Source organism: Symsagittifera roscoffensis, chromosome 6, assembly GCF_963678635.1.
Source record: "Symsagittifera roscoffensis chromosome 6, txSymRosc1.1, whole genome shotgun sequence".
In the NCBI taxonomy this organism is placed as follows: Eukaryota; Metazoa; Xenacoelomorpha; order Acoela; family Convolutidae; genus Symsagittifera; species Symsagittifera roscoffensis.
In genome coordinates this window covers 40,820,200-40,833,241 of record NC_087067.1, presented here as the reverse complement: position 1 = coordinate 40,833,241, position 13,042 = coordinate 40,820,200, and the positions used below count along the sequence as shown (strand labels likewise).

The window sequence follows — 13,042 nt, the reverse complement described above, 5'->3', positions numbered from 1 at the left end:
CTTCCTCTGAGATTCTTTGTGTTTCACAAATATGAGTTTCACCTATGTGTTGAGGCTTTTTCCCATTAAAGCTTCCTATTAAATGACCACAATTGCAAAATCAGTATGAAGGGATTTTGGTGGTACTAGGCTGCGTAAGCTTAGTAGAAGGCATCCTTTAATGTTAATCATAATACGCTTGAATAATCAAAGCACGCAAGTATAAGAGTAGTTAATCGACTTTGTAGGTTTCATTTCTCTGGAACGCAAACGTAACAAGCTGTTATTTGTAGTCTAAAATTTAACAAATAGGTTACAAAAGGAAATTTCGTAAAGAAACTAACAAATGCGCTGAGCTTTTTAGCAAAACAAGCTTTATTTAAGTGTCACAGCAGCTAATTTGTATTTTAAATGGAAAACTCATCACTTACTTTTTTAATGGCCAATTGGTATGTTGACATAAGACACAAAGAAATATGACTATTTTATCTGGTCAGAGCACAAACTGAATTCGCCAGGTTTTGTTAACTATTCTAAAAACAAGCGAGGAAAATTTTGTGTCCAACTAAATTTAACGTTGGAAAACGACTATTTATTGCTACATAATGTCGCCATCTTATTACATGGAGCATGCGCATAAATAATTAAATGCAACTCTCTTGTTTTTTATCTGTCCCCTTAGCAACCGAGAAGTTTTTTCTGTCTATGATGATTCAATCTATTGATGCGTAACGCCGGGGATGGAGAAAAGATTTTATTTCAGGAATTTGAACGCTCAAGAAAAAAAATTGGCAAAATCTCGATCCGGGAATGAAAAGCACTAACAAAATATGTTACGCTATCATTTTGCTCAGAAGTTAATTTTGATGATTTTTTTCAGTTGTAAATTGATGTACAGAGTTTCCATGTGTGAAAACAGCTACAAAATAAGCTTTTATCTTTCTTGTTGACAAAGCAAAACAAAATAATTTTTTTTTACGCCCAGGTAACAGTGATACTTTCCCCAACTCTTTTTTTTTTAAAAAGGTTCATTTAAAAGCCTTTTTATCTTTTTCATCACAAGTAAATAAAATGCGTTTTTCCAATTGGCTCGTTTAATTTTCTCTTTTTGAAAGCTTGTGTCTTGGATCATTTGCAAAGGTCTTGAATTATTTGCAAAATCCATCCTGACCAATTATCGCAAAGCTATGAGGGTTTTAGAATCGCCAATTTGGTCAATTTGGAATAAGTAACCCGCGATATACTTCATGCTTTTAACGCCTCATTGTATATATATCATTAAATTTAGCTCTAATTGTTTTGGTATTTTGCACTAAATTTATCTTTATGGTAAAAAATAGCGTGTAATAAAGATTTTTTCAGTTTTTATTTGAAAAAATCGTCAAGCTTATAAAACCGACCACTAAGCAGATGTCAAAGGTTTGGCAAAACAATCAAGGCCTCGCACTTATGTTAGCAGTCTTTTTCAAGTTATGAAAGTTTTGACCATCCTGAAAATTCAGGTTTCGCTTTTGAAATTTTTTAGGTACTTTTTTCACGGTTACATCAAAATTTTTTCGTTGAAAAAATATTTGGAAGCATCATCTAAATGCTGAATTGATTAACATTTGTATAACAAAATGATTTGATTTTGGCTACTGAAATTACCCTCATTTCCTGGCGTTTTGTATAACATTCATACACAACCATGTTGCAAATTTGTTTTATACAACAAAGCGCTTTATCTAAAACAATGTTATAATTTATTGTAAAATCTATCCGCAGCTACATTTGTCTAAGCTTTTATGCTAGACCATAAAAAATATAAAAATCAAATAAGCCGGCAGCTGCCAATACACGGATAATTTAAAATTGAACTTAAATAATTTGACCATGTCATCATTTGAACAAAAGTTAACCAAAAATACTTGCATGAAAAAAAGTAACTCTGGATGCACATACCATTGTTATTTGCAAATTCCAGTAATCTATTTTTGAAATTCCAGTAAACTATTCTTGACTGCATATGAAATTTGACTTTGATTATAAAATTTTGCTCTAATCTGTCTAAAAACAAACACTTCAAAGATCCAAGAAAGTTGACTTTAAAATTTCGAATCATATTTTATAGTTTTTTCCTGTTTTTTGATCAAAATAACAAGTCATGGTTCAATTTAGAAGCAAATTTTAGAATCCCAAATAAACCAAGCAAAGTGCAAGGGATATAATGATCACGGATTTAACGGCGGTTCTTTGTATGGAGCCAAATCGCTAGTATTTGACTAGTCTATAAAAATTCTATCACTAAGGTGTAGTTGAATTTCTCAAGAATTTGCAAAGATATAATGAACACAGACGTAATTAATGATTCGAGTTTTGAGCAAAATGACGAAATATTTGTCCTCTAATATTTTTTCTTTTTCCAGACAACTTTGATGTTTTACTGAATAATTTTCTCAAAAACTTTGTTGTCCTAAGCTCAACTGGAAAATTGGATTCTACATGTTATGATATTTTTTAAGTTATAGGGGTTAAAAAAGCAAGTTGCTATAAAAACTTTAGCGGATAATAATTCCTCTTAGAAATCATTCCAAATAGAGTTGAGGCATTCTTTTTGCTCTATTTAATACTCTGTGCAATTTAAGGTTAATAACATTTTGTATTTTACAAAGTGTGTAGGGAAAGATTTCCAAAGATAAATCTCAAAAACATTTTCAATTTTTCATTTTTGGTTCGGAACCAAACCATATTCCGTAGACCTTAATTGGCAGCCAGAACACTCAAGGCTAAATAAAACTTTTTTGCAGAATTCAGTCCTTTTTATTTCAAAATTCAGTCTTTTTTTGCAGAATTCAGTACTTAACCATTAAAATGGAACAACAAAAATGGTATTGAAAACCAAGAATCGATATGAAAGTACATCAGATATTCATTTGATCCCGTTTTTTAAACGGTTGAATTTTTTCAAAATTTGGAGAATTATTTTTGAAATTTGTTCAGCATAGATCAAAATAGTTTGTGTGAAATCAAAATCTTTGAAAGCTGCTGTCAAAGAGCAAATTTTGTTTTAGGTTCTTCAACTAATTTAATTAAAATTCAAGCTACAGCCTAGCACGCACACACACAGACACACACACATACACGCAAGCAAACACAACTCAAACACCCATACACACAACCACCTAAGCACACGCAAACACAACGCATTGGCACACGCTCATTAAACGCACATCTTTCATTACGAGGCCAAACTGTGCATTCGGTGAATTGTAAGCAGATTTCACAACAAGGACGTTCCCTTTGTTCTTCTTTTGTTATTTCATTCTCTATGTTTGTTCTGACAATTTTTTAATATGTTTAAATTCATGCCTCTGGAATCTAGGATCATACAGACACCAAATTGTGCGATTATCCAGAGCACAGTTTGAGCTCGTAATGTAATGAGAAGTGATTCATCGGTTTTATCTGTTTATAAAAAAGGGGAAGTGGAATCAAAAAAAAAACTGATTAAAAAACTCAAGTTTATTGAGTAAGACTACTTAAATCAGGTCAAAGCCCTGAATTCCCGACTGCCCATTAACTGGTCTCGAATATTTTTTGGTTAATGAATATAGGCATATTATGGTTTTTTTGTCGGACAATATCAAGCATTAAATGTTAAAATTTGAGTCGTAAAAGGAACAAATAAGATTTTTTTGTGCGGGTTAATTTGTAACGCACGTTACAATTTCAGCATTAAATTTAAAACGAGCAGTTTCTTCAGACTCCTAGTCAAGTTAATATAGTGGTGTGCGAGCTCGGAGGTTTGTCACGCAGATCAAGGAACTGAGCCCTCAAGAGGAAAAATTCTTTTGAAGATGGTCTGAATAAAAAACTACCCCAAGAACATATATTCGTCACTTTCTTCAAAAATCGAAACAAGTGGACAAATAGAAAAAAATAAGGCGAGACTCACATTACAACGGTTTTCAAAAACGAGGGTATCAAGAAACATTGCTGAAAGCTGCGCTGTTCTTTCCTCTAACCATCAAGATTGGGATATTCGAGCTTAAATGTAAAAAGTATTCTTATGGATGGAACACATTAAAGGAGAAGTGTATACTCAACGACCATACGAAGTAGATGTCTCGACAAATTACTTATGCCACAATAATTGGTGCTAAACTAAAGTCGCGGCAGACGAGTCGTACAAAACTTTCAACTCTCGTTCAAAAATCCAACACCCAAGGAAAGGTAGGGTCCACCATGATTCACTGTTTCTGCTAAAGCAAAAAAAATAAATAAATAAACAAACTGATTGTGCTTGCAGTAAACAAACCAAACGGCGAAGATAACACGCAGAAAGTAAATGGAGGCATGAACATTTATGAGACTCTGAGACATATTTTTGTGTTTTTAAGCATATGCCTTCAAAAAACTTGTATAGCTGGCTTGCAAAGTTGCAGATCTCACTAAGGTGAGATCGTTGCTTATGTGCAATTTTAGTTTGTGGAATCCGATACAGTATAATTAGTGTATCCTTGAGAAAGATTATTTTGTAATGAATCTGATCTATATTATAGGTCTGTATGCATTCGTAGAAAATCAGTGAGAACCCGGGTCGAGTTCGGGGATTTATGTTGCGACCATTGCGACTCAAAATGGGTATGTTGCGACCATTGCTACCCAAATCGGGTATGTTGCAACAATTGCGACCTAATATGGGTTTGTTGCGACTTTGCGCGACCCAAAAAGGGTATGCTGCGACAATTGTGACTGAAATGGGTATGTTGCGAGTTTGTGCGACCGCAATATTTGCGCGATTTGCACGACCAAATTAGCTATGTTGCGACTTTGCGAGACCCAAATTAGCTATATTGCCACTTTGTGCGACCAAAATTAGCTAAATTGCGTTTTTTTTTTGCGACTCAAGTCTCCTGCGGGATGTTGTGTTTGAGATGATGGATCAAAATACAGGATGATCCAGAACCAAAGTGCCCCTTCTGTCGGGGGGACTTGCCGCCTTTCCACTCGTTCAGGCACATGTAACTATTGCTTTTGACCTTGTTAAACTAACTAACCCTGGTGCCATGTGAACAACCTCTTCTTTCTACCTTTGACCACTAAATTGAACCTTCCCAATGTAAGCAACAAAAAAGACATCCAACCCTTCCTCCATATCGATCATGTTTTACCTTTGCTTAGTTCCTCTGACACGGACGAGGAACCAAATGACCAGGATGACGATGAGGAGGTAGGAGACCCGATCGAAGTCGAGACAGTGGTGCCCTACCGTGACTCCGACTCGGAGTCGGAACCGGAGCAACTGAGGAGTGTCTCCGACTTTGAACTGCTCTCGGGCAGTGACAAGGAGGAGAGCGCTTGCGTTCTCCTACGTGCGGGGTCGCGGTCGCGGGCATGCTGTGGTCTGGGATGGGCGAATCGAAGACAACTCATCCAGTGATGACGACATGCCCTATAATTGGGCAAGCGGGCGGGCGCGCAGTCGCGGACGAGCAGCGCCGTCAGTCACCGCGACTGCAAAGCTTCCAGGCCGGGCCCGGGGCCGAGGACGCGCCAGAACCGCTGGATCATCCCAGCGTGGGGTCGGACCCTCATTGTAAAGGTTCAGAATCTCAAAACATATTACTAAAATGGTTTTTGACTAGTTTATGAGAATACTGTTTTTTTTAGCCGTGTAGTATGCTACAGTGTGTACAGACAGTGTGCTACATTATGCCGTTCAGACAGAATTTCCTCACTTATCAGTAAAAGTTCAAAATCTCAAATCTCAAAATATAATACAAAAACTTTAATTGACTAGTTTATTAAAAAACTATTTTTAGCCGTCACTCAACAGCGCTCGTACCAGCTTTATCAGAGTCACTCAGCCAGAGTCAGTTTATCACTTCTATCACTTTATCACTTCTATTTTTCTATCATTCAGTCAGCCAGAGTCACTTTAGTCACTCCAGTCAGTCAGTCAATGAGAGTTATTTTATCAGACAGCCGTATCGGAGTCACTTTTCAGCTTTATCAAAGTCATTCAGAGTCAGTTACAGCCAATCAACGTCCATATAAAGGTTCAAAATCTCAAATCTAAAAAATTATTACAAAAATGTTTCATGACTAGTTAATTAGAAAACTGTTTTTTTAGCCGTCACTCAACAGCGCGCGTCCAGTATCAATGCTACAAAATGCCCTATTTATTAGTAAAGGTTCAAAATCTCAAATCTCAAAATATAATATTAAAATATTTTATGACTAGTTTATTAGAAAACTGTTTTCTTTAGTCGTCACTCAACAGTGCTCGTACCAACTTTATCAGCCAGAGTCACTTTATCACTCTATCTTTCAGTCAACAACAGTATGCCTCACATTATGCCTCACAAAATACTTCACATTATGCCTCACAGTATGCCTCACAGTATCGGGCGCCTCATCATCATTTGCCGGTCACATAGTCATATCAGCCCACTTATCAGTAAAAAATTCTATTATAAAACTTTAGTTAGTTAGTCCTTTGTGCCAAAACTGCCTTCCAAGATTGTGCTTCCGACTGTGCTTCCTGATGTGAAATCTTCTAGATGGGTGCGCATATCAATTAAATTGTTTAGTTTTTGTAGTTAGTGGAATTGAAGTTCCCAAATATATTTTTTGATTTGAGAAAAATGGCTCTTCTGAAGCTAATTGTAATTGTTTTTTGGATCCACTCGTGTAATCTTAAATATCCGCCCAAATGATAAAAATTTTGATTGTATAAATTAACCAAGGATAGATGCTTACACTCAAAACGGGCTCATGACAATCCAAATGTGGTGGTCTTCTGCTTTCTTAAAAACTATAGAAATGTATCGTCTCTCCTCATTTTATTAACTCACTGTTCATACCTCCTTTTCCCTTCTATAATTATGTCAGAATTTACCGATCCAATATCTGAATTTCCTGGGGTTTCAATTGACCGCTTCAATGGTGAGAACCTCAAATCTACGATTTTGTTTTCTTTCGCACTGCCATACAGATCACTTGATGGGCCCTATTGAGCCTGAGCTCTTTGAAAGGTTAAAACACTATATATTGAAACTTTTTTGTAATAGAGTTTCGGCTGCTTTGTTGAGTGCATTGCCGCTTTATGTTCATTTAACTCCATATATAATACCTCTGAATTCAGATAATGAGACAACATTGAATGTTTCATTGGAAGGGGACGAGACTCATACACTAACTGTCACTTTTTTCCTGCAAGTCACTGCCCAGGTTCAGTAATGATCTTGCTAGTTTCCGAAGAAAAATCTGTCCTTTTTACTGACGATTTCAGATGGCAACTTGGTCATACGAAGCGAATCAATCATCTTTTCGACAATTTACAAGAAACTGCTGTTCATAATTTTGATAATATTTACATCGACACAACTATTTGCAAAACAGATTCCAATTTCATACCTGGTAGGGGGAGCTATCTTTTAAGCCTTGTCCGCATGGCTCTGTTCATTTCAAAATAATTTGGTCCATTTTTGTAGCAAAACTCGCTACGGTTATGAGTTTTTGATGAAAGAGCTTGCTCTTAGATTCAACACTAAAGTTCACGTTTCATTATGTCAGTATCGTCTATACAAGTTTGTTCCGTCAATTCAAAATTGGCTCATCTTAGATGGCGAAAGTACCAAAATCCATTTCTGGAAGCCGTCGTCTGCGTCTGCGATCTTATAACTGCCTTGCAAGCCGGGCATCCTAAGTCCAGAAGTGCTCACATTCATTCCAACTGCAATGATTTTCACTAAAAACGAGATAAGGCCTGGGAGATTGGTTAAAGCAGTGTCTGAGAGAATCATTCAGTGCTGTTGTTCTTCGCACACTTCAGCTGACGAAATATTTAACTTCCTTTCGAGTCTGCATTTCGAAAGTATTAAACCCTTCGTTTGTCCGGATAAAAATACTTCACTTGACTCTGTGAACTCTTTTATTTTAAATACGCTCAAACATCAGAATCTAAACACGTCAAACGGTTCGAGTACAAAGTTGTGGAAGAGAAAATTAGTTTCAGTAAGAGAGGTAAACGCAAACTTTATCTGGAGAAAATTTCAACAAACACAGCAGACTACGAATACCATAGTGAGCCATTAAGACAACAAAGACGCTTTGTCGAAGGTGGAGTTTTCTTTCGAGGGAAATGATTCAGAAACAGCAAAAACAGCCGAAGATTTTTAATCCATTTTTCAGAGGACATTTCAGTTCAGCTTTCAAAAAATACAATCGAGCCGTCCTTTATCTCGTCTCAAATGCTGATGAGTGCGATGATAATTTCTGAACCAACTGAACCATCTCGTCTCAAATACTGATGAGTGCGATGATAACTTCTGAACCATCTCATCTCAAATACTGATCAGTGACTTAGCTGCCATTTCAAACTGAACCATCTCATCTCAAATACTGATGATGATTTCTTAACCATAACTGAACCATCTTATCTCAAACACTGATGAGTGACTTAACTGACCACATTTCAAACATGAACTGCCACTTCAAACCGCATAGTTAATCAATGTGTTAAGATTGTTTTGTGGATTCCGCTGACAAATGGATAAGTCCTTTTGCGTTCAAATTGCACGTTCCTATAGATAATAAATCAAATATTCCACCTCTAGCTTTTAATTGCTCATATGCAAGTTCACTAACAAACAAAAATGCGGAATCCACTTACAATTTGCGGAATTCACTTACGTTTGCGGATTCCCCTTACATTTGCGGATTCCACTTACATTTTGCGGAATCCACTCACAGTTGCGGAATCCAGAACAACTAGCTATGTTTGCTTGTTGCGGAATCCGCAACAAAACAAATGTGCCGACAAACTTTACGTTACAGGTATATGTATGCGGAATCCACTGAAATTTTGTTTGTGGAATCGACTTACATTTTGGAACATATTTTAAGACTTGTCTCTGGAATCCAGGAACAAACAGACACAAAATTTTGCTCCTATCCAGTGCACAGTTTGGCCTCGTAATGTTAATGCATGGGCTGTTTCTGTACGAAAGAAAGCTTCTCTATCCACGGAAAAACTTTCGAGAATGTAAACCGAATTGCAGAAGGGAAAATAATTTTCGATTGTTGTTGCTTTTTGATGCTCGAGGAATAGAAAATAATGTTAAGTTCTATGTTTCAGGGGCTTCAGTGTCTTAGATTTGATGGCAGATAAGTCAAGCAGGGAAAAGAAGTTGTATGCAGTAAAACGAATCTTGACCCGAACCGTCGAAGATGAAAAAGCAGTTTTAGAGGTGGTCAAATTTCATCGGTTGATAAATCACCCCAACTTAACCAAGTTAGCTCTTCCATTTTTGTCGTGTTTTTAAGTAATTGGTGCGAGTTTTGAAGAAAGTGACGGAATAATTGTGCTCGGTGGTTCTTTCAGCAAACAAAATTCAGCGTTCAATTTCTGACGGTATTTTTGTACTATTTGAACATTATTGATTCCTTAAGCTCGCAGTGAAATCGATATTTTGCCTGTGATCTTTTTAGTGAAGCTAAGGAGATTTGAATGTGGGACTATTTTGAATAATTAGTTCGGGCTATTTAGCAGTTTATGCCAACTTAAGCAGGCGGAAATTAATGACGACTCATAAATCATTCGAAATTGAATTGAGTAAAGCTAATTGTTCAAATAACGCGTTAATACATACGTAATCATAATGGTAATGATGGATTTGAATTATTATTCATTAGAGTAGCTTCCAAGACACGGTCAGTTTTTTTGTTATCTCAAAAATTTAGCATGGCACAGTTAATGAAGTTTGTGCAGTCACCGAATAACGTGCAGTTGAAACTGTCGATCCATTTCTCCATGAAGTAGTGTCAATAGATTCTCGTGAGTATTTCCTCGCATTTCTTCGAAAAAACGACATAGTGATTTTGATAACGATTCAAAAATTTGTAAGGTAGCTGGCTTTTTGTCAAAAATCTGAACCACATTTAAGCAGACAGAAGCACTTGCTGGCATAAATAGGTTCTGCACGGGATGTTGTTTCACCAGTTTTGTTAATCTGAACAAATTTTGACCAGTCAATATCAGTTTTTGAGGTAATAATTCAGCAAAAAGTAGCACCACCTGCATCTCGTGATATGACGATAATGGTCAAAATTGCCATTTCTCCTATCGGGCTTCGTATAGAGCTCATTTGTGCCCAGGATTCAACCACTTGCTCGGTGCTGCACCTTCTCAATGGCTGCTAGGTCGAACTTGGATGATTTGCATAATGACGCGCGATAGCTAATTAATGGCACTTCGCAGCCTCTATAGGCATTCTTTTTTTATTGAATGTTGAGCTATTTGCGAGCTAAGAAGGCTTTCAAAGATGTGGCGGATCTGGATTTGGCTTGTCAGTGCAGGTCAAGTTTGTTCATGTTTTTGTCTGAGATCTTTCATGGAGTCTGTTTTCGGTATGTTGTTTGTCATGAAAACAGATGTGTTGCGTTTCAACTGGAGAAATTGCTTTCGCTCATATGAAGACCAATTTGAGCATAAGTTCCATATTTTAATAGCATCTACATTCAGCGTCCTAGCCTTGTCTGAGACAACTTTGTAGCCATCGGCGTAGCAGCTGGATATTGCAGTCGTTGTTTGGTCATTTATGTGCATGATGAACATTAGCGGGCCGAGTAAAAGAGCCCTGAGGAACCCCATTAATTATTACAATTTCGTGGAGATGCAATTTCCGATACGAACGTGTTGAACCTGCTACTTAAGTAGCTTTTGCTCAGTCCAAGGCAGGGGTGGATCTAGGGTTTTCTCGAGGGGGGGGGGGCGGATTTTCAAAAAAGTTTCCAAAATTTTGACGACCATTTTTTTTAGGTCGACCAAATTTATTTTTCGAGCTCTCCAAAAGCACTGTTTTGCCCCTATTTTGGCTAAATTTTCTAAGCCGCAGGCAAATTTTTGAAAAAACAGTCAAAAAGCCGTTTTTGGGCAATTTTTGAAAAATGTTAACAAAAAAATCGCGCTTTTTTTGGCGCGCACTCCCCCTCAAAGTTAGTATATATTGGCGCTTAAAGCGCTTTTAGAAAAATTTTAGGGTCGGTCGGCCAAAAATGGATTTCTGAAAAAGTATTAAAGGGGGGAGCCTTTGGGTCGGCAGGGCCAGCATCAACTCAACAAACAAATTAAATTATTCAGATTCAGAGTGTTTATGTTCTTGTCAAAGAGTAGATAGATTTCATGCAGATAGCCTCCTATCAGGTTGGTTGTTGTTTGAAGAAAACCATGCTGCGAGTAGTAAATGCAGCATCGGTCGAACCGCCAAATACATCTAGTCAAAGTTAATTTTCCCAAGCATTTATAAGACTTATAGGTCGTTGTTCGAGGTAAGTTGTTTGTCGTTCTCTTTGAATTGGTTTTATTTCACCTGTTTTCCATTTGGAGGGGAAACGCTGTTTGTTGACTATGGTGGTGAAAAATAAAAGCAGTGACTTTCAGACGGAATTTGAGATTCTTGACCATTCTATCGGGGCCTTTACGTTTTTTTTATATATAAATTTACGTTTTTTTTTATGTATAAATTCTTATTTTCTCGCCGTCAAAAGGGAAGTGACTGAAAAGGGTCTCATTGTCGCTGTCGGTGTCAATTTTTGGCTCTTACTGATTATTGCTGTAGACGGAATGGAAATAGTGATTGAAAAGTTCGGCTTTTTCTTGGTTATAACAGGCTTTATCACCGTCCATATAAAGGTCCACTGTGCACGCTTTTAGAAGGTCAAACAATATTCAAGTATTTTTGAAATTAATTACACTTGCGATTAGAAAGCGTTATCAAATCGAAATAGACTTAGGAAAAACAATGTGTTTAACAGAATCACTTGGTATCTTGGTTCATAATGAATTCAAACTTCTAAGCTTCTCTGGTACGCTTAGTCTGGAGGCAACAAATACGCCTGGGACTGCAAAGATCCTGGGTTATAATTTGACCGGGATTATTTTTTTTTCAAACAAGATATTCTTACTTGCTAAAAATTGTCGGCTTATTATATGTCTGCTTATGTTAAGTCGGCATAACAATGGAAAGCTCTGTAAATTGTCATTTTACCAAGTCTAATTTTGAATTTTTTTGTTTTTTAATGTTTTTTTGCCGACTAAAAGATTTCGGCTGATGTTGTACCGGCTTAGTCAATTATATTGTGTTGTTTTGATGGCCAAAAATTTCCTGTTCGATAAAATGTGGTCTTATGAAAATGTATGGGATTAGGTTTTATATTTTTACTTTTTTGAGAAGCGTTTGAAAGTTTTTTTTTCACTTTTGCATAAATGATAATTCAGTAGAAAACTACTCTACCGAATTTCAAAAAAAATGTTTCAATGCAAAGACCGCCTACTCTTCTGTGCGCCTGTAGAATTTGTTGGTCTCTTCACTTCACCCTACTGTCTATAGCTTTCAAAAAAGTATGTGGGGGAAGGTTTGACCCACATTTTTGGTTGGACTTTTTCGTTCTCCCAAAAAATTACCTCCTATCTTTATAAATCTGGATTCAATGGGTTTTGGGAAGCTCCCTTGTATAAACGGCTACCCCCTACTTTTTTCCACAAAAATTCATGGCCCTCGGAAGAGTTTTTTTGAGATTTTGCGTTCAATCAAAACAACAGGTTGTGGAAAGCTCCGATGCATATTCACTACGACCAATTTTTTTATTCGGCAAAATTAAATTTTAGAAATGCAAGTAGAGGCGTACACAGGAGGTTTTCGCCGATAGCAAATTTTGAAAATGTCGTTGAGTTAAGCTAAGTATGCCATTTTGGTTTTTCTAGCTCTGCTGATAATACCTCTAAGAATTCGTTAATTTTTTCAGCAGCAGGCCTTTAAAGTAAAATAGACTTTTAGCAGGTTTGGAGATGGTGGCGAAAGTTACTGTGGCGTCATTAAGTTGAAATCAGCTATTAGGTGTGTTGCCGTCACTTGAGCAGCGGTAATAGCGTACATCTTTGACGCATATGATCCATTGTTTTTCACACTAGGTTTTAAATGTTGCGTACGTTTTGAAATAAGCGATTTCTGGCGTGAAGTCACCAATGAAAACCAAAAGACAAATTTATCGAAATGAGCAATCATACAAATTGGAA

At 36.8% G+C, this 13,042-nt stretch overlaps 1 protein-coding gene across 2 annotated transcripts in view; it reads right to left on the bottom strand.

Annotated features, from left to right (window-relative positions):
* Positions 1–13,042, bottom strand: part of LOC134848160 (kinesin-like protein KIF11-B) — a 286,740-nt gene that overhangs the window by 163,128 nt on the left and 110,570 nt on the right. The gene's annotated exons all lie outside the window — the stretch shown is intronic.